The sequence below is a fragment of the Bombina bombina genome, chromosome 8 (genome assembly GCF_027579735.1).
Source record: "Bombina bombina isolate aBomBom1 chromosome 8, aBomBom1.pri, whole genome shotgun sequence".
NCBI classification, from domain to species: Eukaryota; Metazoa; Chordata; class Amphibia; order Anura; family Bombinatoridae; genus Bombina; species Bombina bombina.
Window position 1 is genome coordinate 267,510,308 of NC_069506.1, and position 13,768 is coordinate 267,524,075.

Below are 13,768 nucleotides of genomic sequence, written 5' to 3' on the forward strand. Positions count from 1 at the left end.
TAACACAAGAATGAAGCAAATTGATTATAAAAGTAAATAGAGAATACAATTTAAGACAATAAAATTTTGGGTTTCACGTCCCTTTAAGCGGATAATTCCCTGCACTATTGAATAATTAGTACCCACACATGCATAACAAGCTGCTTTTTATTTTCATAATGATTCTAAATTAGTACATTAGTTTTATAAATGATTAAACTGTGTTGTACAACAAACTTTCTATGACAAGTGTAGTTTTAAAATATATTATTTTAGTGCTCAACATTATAAGGTTAAAAGGACAGTAAAGTCAAAACCAAAGTTTCATGATTCAGATAGAGCATTAAGTTTTAAACAGCTCTCAAATATATTTCTATTATCAAATTTTCTTTGTATCCTTTGTTGGAAAGAATAAAAAGGTAGGCTCAGGTGCAGAAATGCACTACTGGAGCTAGCTGATGATTGGTGGTTAGCTCCTTCAACAAAGGATACCAAAATAATGAAACAAATTTGATAATAGAAGTTCATTGGAAAGTTGTTTACAATTGTATGTTGTATCTAAATCATAAAAGAAAAATGTTGTGGAAGTATTTTAAGCTTTAAAGATTGGGGGGTAGTCTGACAGAGTTGCACCGGTGTACAAGAGAAGTCCTGAACTGGGAGGTGTTGATGATATAGAATGAGTGGCGCAAGTCAGACGCAGAGCAAGGGAGGCATATAGGAAGCATATAAAGATGAGGCAAAAGACACACTGGGTGTAGTATTGTGGAAGACTTTATAGTTGAGATTTAGAATTTGAACCTACCGGCTAATAAAGGCCAATGTAGGGAATGAGATAAAGGTTCAGCAGAGAAGGAACTGTCCGTGAGGTGCATAAGCTAGATGGTGGCATTGGTAGTAGATTGGAGTGGAGATAATATTTTAAGAGGTAACCAAATAGAATACTGCAATAGTCAGAAATTTTGTCTTAAGAAATGGGTACATTTTGGCAATGCTATGCAAGTGGAAGTGACAGGATATTGGGAGTGATTGGACTTGGGGGTTGAAGGTGAGGTCCAGGTTATGTACTTACTCCAAGGTAGTAGACATTAGATGCTGGTTTGATTGTGGAGTCGTCAACAATGATATAGATTACTGGTGTGGGTGGGTTCATACAAGGAGGAATCAGTAAAAGTTCAGCCTTGGACACACATTTTGAGAGAATGGAATGCCATCCAGGAAGAGATGTTCATGAGACAAACTGTGACAAAATTTTGATTGGAAGGGGATAAGTCGGAAGAGTATACTTACATTTTGGTGTCATCAGCATAGGGATATTATAAGAATCGAGACATGCTTAGGAGTTTCCCAAGTGAAGTAGTGTAGAAGGGAAAGAGCAGGGGGTCCATACCTGAGCATTAAGGGTCACCAACAGACAGTGAAAGCGGTGGAGAGGTGGTAAGAGAGTAAGAAATGTTGAAGCAGTTAGAACAATAAACATCACACATGTCAGGGTAACACAAGACAAAAAAGTGGAGGAGAACATTCACTATTCTTGGGTAATCCTTAGTAAAGAAATCAACAGAGACATACAGAAGCATTATCTGTTGGCTTTTGAAGTAAGCAAGTTATACAACTCTTTAGTGGGGTCCATTTTAGTAGATTGGTGTGGTCCAAAGCCAGATTGCAGAGAATGGACAGTAAGAAGAGAAGCTAGGTCAACGAGAAGTTTTTTCAACATAGGTTATAAGTAGTGAAAATTACAGTTTACAGAGCCCACTCCAACAACATAGGTAGTATTCTTTCTATATAGAGGGCAAGAACCCTCAATTGCCCAAAGAACACAATGCACCTATTTATTTGTATATAGTACTACATACACTACACAAACATTGTCCTATGAAAATTAAGTTTCCTGGCACATTGACTAATACACAAAGACCGCTGACAGAGCCAATAAGGATGGCATTGAGAGGGTAGGACTCTTCAAGGCTTCCTAAATCACACTGTATTCCTGAATTTCTTTGTGATAAAAACAAACATTGAAAGCTAATTCAAGAATGTCTGGGATATGCATAAGACCACCTTAAATATTAATTTAATGCATACTTCAGAAGGAAATAAGAGATTTGAGCCTTCTGTTCTCCAGACCTGTACTTTAGCTATGCACCCTTTGCAGGGATTAAATGCATAGTCTTAAAGGGTTGGTTGTGCTAAAATGACATGCTCTAATTATTTTGCACTAAATGGCCCTTTAATGGTATGTTTTTCTTTACAATTTTTTAAGGTTAAATTTTGCCATTAGGTACAACTCATCGCATGCAGTGCAGAGCCCAGGAACCCTGAACTGAGACTGGGCTCATATTTTTTCCATTGCTGAAGCACTGGTGTTGAATATTGATTATACAGACAAGGACACAGTGCTTACAAAATAACAATGTATTCTTACATGATCATTTTTTTTTTCTTGGTAGTGAGAGTCCACAAACTCATATTTTTACAAGTGGAAATTCAGCGCCTGGCCACCAGGAGGAGGCAGAGACACCCCTACCAGAGCATTCAAGTATCCCTCCCACTTCCTTTTTCCTCCCAGTAGTTCATATCAGAGTATAGGAAAAGCAAGTGAGATAAAAGGGGTAAGAAGTGCAAAATTGGAACTGCCACCCATTTATATTAAACGGGGTGGGTTTGTTGACTCTCACTACCAAGAAATCATTTTTTTTAGGTAAGGATAAATTTTGTTTTCTTTCTAATTGTAGTGAGAGTCCACAAAATCCTATTCTTACAAGTGGGAGACAATACCAAAGCTGTGGAGTCTACCAAAAAGGCAAGGCAGTTACATTAGGCACTTGACACCACAGACTGAAGGACTTTTCTGCCATAAGATGCCTCAGTAGAGGCAAACACATCAAATCTATACAATTTGGTGAAAGTATGTAAAGAAGACCAAGTGGCAGCCTTACAAATCTGTTCTACCAAAGCCTTGTGTCTGAAGGCCCAAAACGTAGATACTGAGCGAGTAGAATGAGCAGTGATACGGGCCGGAGGCTAGTGACCTGCTTCTATATAAGCCATTCGAATAAGATTCCTCAGCCAAGAAGTCAAGGAAGTAGCAGTGGCCTTCTGACCCTTGCACTTACCAGTAACAAGAACAAACAGACTTTGAGACTGTCGAAAATCCTTAGTAGCATGAAAGTAAAACTTTAATGCCCAGACCACATCCAAATTATGCAACAACTGTTCCTTAGAGGAAGAGGGATAAGGACACAAGGACGGTACCAAAATTTCCTGATTTAGGCAAGAAGCAAGGCTGAATTCTCAAAACCGCCTTATTTTGATGGAACACCAAATAAGGAGGATCACACTAAAGAGCTGACAACTCAGAATCCCTACGGGCAGAAGAGAGAGCCAGCAAAAAGAGTACTTTCCAAGAAACCAACTTTATATCCAAAGAATGCATCGGTTCAAAAGAAGCATACTGTAGAACCTTCAGAAGAAGATTAAGGCTCCATGGTGGAGCGATTGGTTTGAAAACTGGCCTGAATCTAACCAGGGCTTGAACAAAGGACTGAACATCAGGCAACCATGCCAACTTCTTATGTAACAGAAAAGATAGATCTGATATTTGACCCTTAATAGAACTAGACGAGAGACCCTCAAGTCCCTCCTGAAGAATACGCCAACTCTAACCTTGTGCCAGGAAAAACCACATTCTGCAAAGCACGAGAGATAAACTTTCTAAACCTTATGATAAATACGCCTGGTTACAGGTTTATGCTCCTGGATCAGAGTGTCAATCACAGACTTAGAGAAGCCTCTCCGAAACAAAATTAAAAGCTCAAGCTCCACGCAGTCAGCCACAGAGAAGCTAGGTTTTGATAAAAGAACAGACCCTACGTTAGCAGGTCCACTCTCAGAAGAAGATGCCATGGAGGCACAGACGTCATTAGAATGAGATCTGCATACCAAGTCCTGAGTGGCCATGCAGGAGCGATTACTATTACTGACACCCTCTCTTGTTTGTTACTCACTTTTACTCGAGAAAGCAGAACTATTGGAGGAAACAGATAAACCAGACTGTAATCGCAAGGGACCGCCAAGGCATCCACTACTTCCACCTGAGGATCCCTTGACGAGAACCGCATCTCGGAAGTTTGAAATTGAGCCAAGATGCCATAAGACAATCTGATTGAATAGCTCCTGATTTAGAAACCATTCGCCTGAGTGGAGAATTCTCCACTCCCGGAATGTGAATTGCGGAAATTATGCACTGGTAACTTTCCATCCAACTCAGAATACGAGACACCTCCTTCATTGCCAATGAACTGCGAGTGCTCTCTTGATGGTTGACATACACTACCGTTGTAATTTCCAACTGGATTTGCATAAAAGAAACAAAACCCAGTTGAGGCCATGCTAGTAGAGCATTGAAATGTTTATGGGTAGGGATGTCTCGTGGGGCGCCCACCCCCCCTAAACTCTCCTGGAGCCTGAAACTGCTCCCTAACCAAAGAGACTTGCGTCCTTAGTTATCACTTCCCAGGATGAGGGAAGGAAACTCATCCCTCAAGCTATCCACCAGGTCAGGGAATCCCTGGTAATAGGATCCAGCTGAATCACTTGAGACAAATCCGAATGATCCCCATTCCATTGTCTGAGCATGCACAACTGTAGAGGTCTCAGATGAATATAAGCATAGGGCATGGCATCTAATGCCGCCACCATTAGTCCCACTACCTCCATGCACTGAGCTACTGAAGGATGAAGTGAAGATTGCAGTTGATGACAAGCTGAATGGAGCTGGATCTTGTGCTGATCTGTAAGAAAAATCTACATAGATACAGAGTCTATGATCACTCCCAGGAATCTTACTCATGTTTAAGGAACAAGACAACTCTTTTCCAGATTTACTTTCCAGAGTAACCTCTCTGTGTGAGAGGCCGCTAACTGAAAAGATGGTGCTTGAACCAAGATATCATCCAAATACAGGGTCACATCGATGCCCTGCAGTCTAACAACCTCCAACAGAGCTCCTAGGACCTTTGTGAAAACTCTCGGAGCAATAGCCAGACTGAAAGGAAGGGCCAGAAACTGGAATTGCATGTTCCCTGCACTACTGCTTACACATATCGCAGCATAGAAAAAGCGCACTGAGGGGGGGGGGCGGAGCTAGCCAGCCAGGGAGATGGCCGCGGCTTGAGAGAGCTCCCGTGCCCAAGCTGGCTGAAAAGACATTAAATGCTAACTAGAGCAGAGACAAGCTGCGTGTCAGACTGGGGAACTATCACTGAACCGGTCCCGTTTACTTAGGAAGCAAGGACGACAGCTGACAAAGCTTACATGCGGCGTGCTGTTGCAGATGCGAGTGAGGCCCTGACATCAAGCGACCCGGCTGAAGTTTACAGCTCCCGTGCATGTCCAAAACCGCATCGCGACTCAGAGTCTCAGAACAGAGCGGAAGAGGAGGTAAGGAAAAATGCAGCCATAACACATCAAGGATAAGCCAATATACAAGGGGCCGGATCGATATTGTCCCACAGTAAGCTAAACTTTACGCAGATGATACCCACGTGGCTACAGAGTAAAACTCTAATCCGACAAGCAGGCTGATGCATGGTATGTTTCCACATAATGGGGGCTAAAAGTAAGTTCTGACTCAGTGCACATGCCGCAAATAAGAAAAGCAACACTTTTTATCATGAGAGTAAATCCGGGATCTTAACCTTCTGGCTCCAATGGATAAAACATAACGGCCAGCTTTATTAGCAGTATATCACCACAGACCCACACAAGACATAGAGAGGTGGAGGGAAAGTACAAATATAAAACCCATCCTGGTATTGATGGTCATGTGAACTGTATAAACTCCATTATAACTAAATTAGGTCACTGCTGACAATAAGGGCCTAGCTACAAACTAAAATAAAACTCTGCAACACTACGCATCTGCCTGCAAGCACTAGGTACTCTAATTGTGAGTCCTCAAACCAGGACTTAAATATGTCTCCTAAAAAAGACAAATAAAAAGGGAACCAGCCCTAAACAGAGAAACCACAAGACACCTTCAGGGAATATTTTTTTTACAACACTAGAAGCTAAAGCTGCCGCTATCAATGCTACGGAAGATCCAGACTCTGCGGCGGCCTCCTCTTCCTCTGAATCAGACACCAAAGTTTTGGCAGACACTATAACGATACCCAAAGCTCTGTTTGAATCATTGCCATCATAAAATAATTTTTCTACCCTAGTTTCTCAAGTAAAGCAATGCATTAAAGATGAAATCAGCGACCTTAAAAAGGAAATGGCGGACATTGGCCACAGAGTAGAAGCAGTGAAAAACACCCAGGATACCCACTCCTCAGCCATAGTGGAACTACATAATATCATTCATAAACAAAACTCCACGATTCAAGACTTAGAAGAGAAAATGGACGATGCAGAAAATAGAAGTAGAAGGCATAACATCAGGATCAGGGGAGTACCAGAAGCTATCCTAGCACCTGACTTGGAGCAATACCTACAAGATCTCTTTAACTTTCTTAAACAGACAGAGGTACCAACTAAAATCGACATAGACAGGGCCCATAGAGCCCTTCGCCCAAAGCCATCTGATATGCAACCTCCCAGGGATGTAATTGTCCGCATCATGAATTATCAAACCAAGAAAGAAATTATGAAGCTTCTTAGGGAAAAACAACCCATCAAGTATGAGAATGCTGACCTTCAACTATACGCAGATTTGTCGCAAAGAACCCTCATGAAAAGGAGAGAGCTTAAGCCTCTGACTACTCTTCTCCGGAAAATGAACATCCCATATAGATGGGGATTCCCCTTTCAGCTAATCATCATTTGGAGGGGAAGACGCCTTCTCTGCCCAAAGTATGTAAAGATTTAGAGATCCCGCCACCAGAAGTGGAAAAGAACCAAGATATTCATGAACATCAAGTACTGGGGACTAGTGGTGTCCATTTGCCCCAGAGGAAAGAATGGCAGCAGGTACAACAAAGGAAGACACGTAGAAACACACCGAGCAGCCAAGCCGCAGTGCCTGAGAAAGGGTGATCCGGGCCACCCAGGACGGTATCCTTAACTCACTTTTTTATTTTCCTTTTCAGGAGTTCCATATGGAGAATTTACCTATAAGATGTGTCCCACTATAAGATTTGTGGATTGTTCTCAATATTAATTAGTTGAATAGTCAAATACAGGATAAATCCCATATAACTATTATTGATGCTAAAGTTTACTAAATTAATATGTGAGTCTCAAGATTGGGGTACTGTTAAACCCCCTTTTACTATTTTTTTATGCTAGCAACTAGTTTAATATTTGACCATATATATATTCTCAGCCAGTTAGGAGAATTTTCTCTCCTTATTAGTGTTATACTGTTATTAATCCCTCCTTACGAGGGAGCAGGAAAAGGTTTGTTTTGTTTTTTTAATGTGTTTTCATGTGTTTTCAGGTATGTGAACTCAATATGTATAGCAGGGAGGTGCAGGTATATGGGAAGCTATGTAAAGGTTTATATCCTCTTCAACGACGAATAGGAGCAGTAACACTCAGCAGGAATTGGTTATCACACAAAACTCTAAGGGGTTAAACTGTCCTAGAAAACGCAGAATGGCCTTGCTAGAAACACATTTTAAATCTAAACACATTCCTAAGTTTTTCTCCTCACATTTCCCACAGCATTTTCACAGTTCCAATTCTGCTAAGAAAATCAATGGAGTTAGTATATTAATTCATAAATCCATTCCCTTTACTAAAACTCATGTGGAGCACGATAAGGAGGGGAGATTTCTGTGCCTCTCAGGGATTCTCTTTGGCAAACCTATCACTCTAGTCAACTTGTATGCCCCTAACAAGAACAAAAACAAATTTATCAATCATATCACTAACTCCATCATTGAACATACCAAAGGCCCTCTGGTAATAGCCGGTGACTTGAATGTACCTCTTAATCCCCTGATAGATTGCACTAATCCTGATACGAGAGTTAAAACTCCGCACCTGGAAAATATCTGGCAAAGCCTTAAATTGCTAGGGGTCCATGACACTTGGAGATACTTAAATACACACAAAAAATACTTTACCTTCTTCTCTAATCCCAATAAATGTTATTCTAGATTGGATTACATTTTTGTAGATCACTTAGTCTTATCATACTTAAAAGAAATAAACATAATTCACTCTACCTGGTCTGACCACTCCCTGGTTTCTTGTACAATTTCCTGGCCCTCAGCTCCCATTAGGGCCTTTCAGTGGAGGTTGGATGAGTCTCTTCTGAAGGGGAAGAAGCAGGTTAAAAAGTTGGCGAAACACATTCAATCATATTTCTTGATAAATGATACCCCTGATGTAAATATCACAACCTTGTGGGAAGCCCAAAAAAAAACCATTTGGGGGGAATTTCTCAAAATTAAGGCCCAATTAGCAAAACAAAGGAGGGAGGAACATGTTTCCCTAGCCACAGAAATTTCAAAACTGGACCTTCTCCACAAAAGCTCCCTAGGAGATGCCCAAATATTAGAAAACTTAAATTCTAAGCGAGATCAACTAAACAGGTTGCTTCAAATTATCACTCAAAAACAATTATTATCCTTTAACCAGATGTTCAACAGGGAAGGTAATAAATCTGGAAAGTGGTTAGGCTAGAGCCCTAAAAAAGAGGCAGTAGAACACTTACATTCACTCTGTCAAAAGAAGGGCAGGCAAACTTATTGAAGATACACACATAATAGCCGAAGAATTTAGAGCCTTCTATCAAAAATTGTATAACCTATTCCCGAAAAGGAACTCCCAGACACATTCCCAAAAATGTCAACATTACTTAGACCAGGTACAGATACCACAACTAACTTCAGAGCTTAAGGAAACCCTAGATCAGCCAATCTCTACCAGGGAGGTCTTGGATGCTATCAAACACTTAAAACTCAACAAAGCACCTGGCCCGGATGGCTTTACGGGCTTATATTATAAATCCTTTTCAAAATACCTTGCCCCCTACCTGACTACTCTCTTCAATTCTATATCAGACAACTTCCCTTTCCCAGACACAATGCTCGAAGCCCATATTACAGTACTAGAAAAACCAGGAAAAACCCAAGACACCCCAGCCAACTTCCAACCAATTTCCATGCTCAACACGGACCTGAAATTATACGCCAAAATCCTTGCCTCTCGAATAAATAAAATCCACCCTCAATTAATACACCAAGACCAGGCAGGCTTTGTGCCCGGTAGAGAGGCAAGGGATAACACTGTTGGAGACCCCAACCTCATCGATTATATCACTAAGACGACCACCCCAGCCATCTTTCTCTCAGCCGACGCCGAGAAGGCTTTTGACAGACTTGACAGGACTTACCTTGACATGACGCTCCAACGGTTCAACTTCCCCATCTCATTCATACGGAAAATACTGGCCTTTTATGCTAACCCAACGGCTCAGGTAAGGGTAAATGAATCCCTCTCAGATACCTTTGAAATCAGAAATGGGTCTAGACAGGGGTGCCTACTCTCCCCGCTACTATTTAACCTCTCCTTGGAACACCTTGCTATCAAGATTAGGGCTAATTCTCAAATTAAAGGTATAAGCATAGGAAATATGCTTCAAAAACTAGCTATTTTTGTGGATGACCTACTACTGACACAATGACAGAATTAACTCAATTTGGGGAGGTCTCCAATTTTTCAGTCAACATGTTAAAATCTTATTTTCTACCCGTTAATGTTTTCACAGCAGACACTAGAGGCCATCAAGACTCATTGTCCCCTTAAGGTTCAAACAAAACGCCTGAAATATTTGGGTATCTATTTGACACCTGATACACAAAACACACATAAACTCAACTATGGGGAACTGATTAATGAATTTCATTCATTAACCTCCTCTTGGCTACTAAAGAACATATCTTGGCTAGGCTGAATTCAAGCCACCAAGATGGTTCTGTTGCCTAAAGCTCTGTATCTATTACAGACCGTACCCATTCAAAACATCTCTAAGGAAATAGACATATTACAAAAGATTATGAATGATTACATCTGGCGACGTAGGCCCCCGCGTATTAATGAGTACACTATACAAGGTTCCAGCCAAGGGAGGCCTTGGGGTTCCCCACCTTAGCTCATATAAATTAGCTATCTCACTACAAAGGGTCATAGAGTGGTGCGAATTCAAAGGAGATAATTCCAAGGGGTGGGTGCAGATAGAAAGCTCCATAGCAGGTGCAAATAATCTGGGTAGTTGGTGTTGGAATTCCTCAGTACTTAAAAACCCGACCATCTCCCAACTCCCAATAACCAATGAGACCTGGAAAGACTGGTTGCTCACATTAAAATCTTACAAAAAAATCTCGACAAAATACTCCCCACTCACAAATATATTATTAAACCACGAGTTTCCTCCTGGCCTTAGAGAAGAGTCACGAGCAGGATCCACATTCCTCTCCTCGATTCCAATTTCTTCTGTCCTAAAAACAAAGCAGCAGATAGATGCTCTATCACTCCCATTCTTCTCCACCTTGGTTTAGATATCACCAAGTTAGACACTTTTCGCACAGATGCAAACGTGACTTCACACGACCTCTTACCCAGTTTGAGCAGGCATGCCTTCAGGGTCTGAAACCTCAGAAGTCAATTTATACTCTATATAAATTGGTTCTCGATAGCAGATTTCCACACCCTCCATCTTACACAAAAAGTTGGGATCGGGAAATGAATACAAATATAACACTTAAAGAGTGGAATAATAGGTTTAAAAAATTTATAAAATCCGCGCACTCTTTGGGTGCAAAAGAAACAAACATTAAAATATGCATGAGGTGGTACCTGACCCCTGCCAAAATTAAACATATATATATATATAAAAAAAGTGGAGATGTTGTGATCAGGTAGGCCACATGAGACACATTTGGTGGGATTGTGTACCCATCAATGATTTCTGGGAGAAGATTTTTATGGACATTAACTCAGTTTACACACTCAATTGAAATCAACTCCAGAGGTAATCCTACTTCAAAAATCACCTCAGATCTCGTGCAGGATCAGAAGGCAATTATTCCAAATTATGTTAAATGTAGTGAAACAAATAATACCCAGGTACTGGAAATCCACAAAGATACCATCCATTAGTGAGTGGAGATGATTAGTGGGCTCCGACTTAATTCTAGAAAGATTCCACTATCTCAAAGTTGAGGACATGCTGTTTCTTTGGGAGTCTTATAAGCACAGTAATATTTGATAGGAGAGGATTATAACAATGACGCCCGCAATATTCTACTAAATTCCCTCACATTACCAGTGCACTTTCCCCCAAGGGCCTTAAGGGAAAACGCATTATATCTCAGAGTACACATGGTTATTTTTGTTAAATTAAAATTGTTGTTATTGTTATTTATTTTGTATTTATGTTATGTTACCCATCTGAAGATGTTGTTGTGCCTTTTAATTAATTACACCAGCAATTGGCATAATTGTAGCTGAAGATTTGGTTCAAGAAGCAACGTGCCTACCATGTAGTCTGATATTTGAAGCATAGGCAACAAATCTTGCATGAACACTTAAAACCCGATAACGGGAAGGATTGCCTAGGACTCTTGCTCAAATGTGATGACTTGTCTCATAAGGACTGCCCTTTTTTTTTTTTTTTTGTTAAATGAGTTATGTTACTCTCTGGTCTAACATTGTAACCAAAAGTTGCTTTCAACGTATTGTATTGTCCCCTTGCTGGATTTTGTCATGTGATTTTGAAATAAAATAAAAAACAATATATATATATATATATATATATATAAAGGCGCTCTGAGACCCTTGATATAGTCACGCTCTGAACCACGCTGCAGTGAAGCTCTTCAAGTCACGCTATGAACAGCACTGTGAGACAGACTCGCAAAGAGTCAGATAGCAGTAATAATGTGTGTACCCACAGAGCCCCAAAGGAATAAAGGCACTAGCCATGATCCAGGGCTCTGACACGCACATACCGTATCCCCACAGTGACCCCCATGCTAGGTAACTGCCCAGGTAGAAGTATGAGTCTAATATAAATATAGCAAGTCACTGCGAATAGGCACTAATCATGTAGCAGTATTGGACATATGTATTACAGATATTAGGCAACTAGCCTGCATTAGTGGACGTTTGGAACTCACATCTACGTTGAGAACTCCAGCCATCCCAAGGTCATGTAAATAGAAAAATAAAAATAAAATTACCACTAACAAGTGTTAGTCCCCTGACCGGAATGGACAGAGCTAAGGGAGAAGAGACATCACTAGCATACAGGGGAGGCTAGGGAACTTAAAGTGATAGCTCCCAAAACTCTCTCTTCAAAGAACTATCCATTGGGGGTTAACTTGTTAAAATCCATAACATTGCATAACACTCCTATTCTCTACCTAGTTCCTAGACAAGGCAAAAAACAACTGGGAGGGAAGGGGGTGTGGGAGGGACACTTAAATGCTTTGGTAGGGTTGCCTTTGTCTCCTCCTGGTGACCATGTGCTGAATTCCCACTTGTAAGAATAGGATTTATTGAACTTTCACTACCATTAGAAAGAAATTTTACTTACTGTAACTTAGCTGCCTAATTATATTCCACAATCCCCTCACCACCAACATCTGTAGTGATCTTTTGTAACTATGCAGTGTAACACACTAATTTGTATCAGTCTCATTAGTGTAGGAAAATAGGGATGCTCTGAATAATAATAATTTCTATTCTTGCAGTAGCATATATTAAATATCTAGGCTAATCGAAGTGCACTCCTGTATTTTTTTTGTGCTTAGCGACCATGTGGGTGAGGTCTCATAAACTACAACAAAACTGTAAAGAAAATTATCAACGATTATCTCTCTGTGCTGATATTTTTACAATGATATGGCAGAGCAGCAATAGTTTGAGTTTTTCAAATTTGCATAACTTTTAAACAAAAAAAAACATAATTTATGCTTACCTGATAAATTCCTTTCTTCTGTTGTGTGATCAGTCCACGGGTCATCATTACTTCTGGGATATAACTCCTCCCCAACAGGAAATGCAAGAGGATTCACCCAGCAGAGCTGCATATAGCTCCTCCCCTCTACGTCAGTCCCAGTCATTCGACCAAGAAACAACGAGAAAGGAGTAACCAAGGGTGAAGTGGTGACTGGAGTATAATTTAAAAGATATTTACCTGCCTTAAAACAGGGCGGGCCGTGGACTGATCACACAACAGAAGAAAGGAATTTATCAGGTAAGCATAAATTATGTTTTCTTCTGTTATGTGTGATCAGTCCACGGGTCATCATTACTTCTGGGATACCAATACCAAAGCAAAAGTACACGGATGACGGGAGGGATAGGCAGGCTCATTATATAGAAGGAACCACTGCCTGAAGAACCTTTCTCCCAAAAATAGCCTCCGAAGAAGCAAAAGTGTCAAATTTGTAAAATTTGGAAAAAGTATGAAGCGAAGACCAAGTTGCAGCCTTGCAAATCTGTTCAACAGAGGCCTCATTCTTAAAGGCCCAAGTGGAAGCCACAGCTCTAGTGGAGTGAGCTGTAATTCTTTCAGGAGGCTGCTGTCCAGCAGTCTCATAGGCTAAACGTATTATGCTACGAAGCCAAAAAGAGAGAGAGGTAGCAGAAGCTTTTTGACCTCTCCTCTGTCCAGAGTAAACGACAAACAAGGAAGAAGTTTGGCGAAAATCTTTAGTTGCCTGCAAGTAGAACTTGAGGGCACGAACTACATCCAGATTGTGTAAAAGACGTTCCTTCTTTGAAGAAGGATTTGGACACAAGGATGGGACAACAATCTCTTGATTGA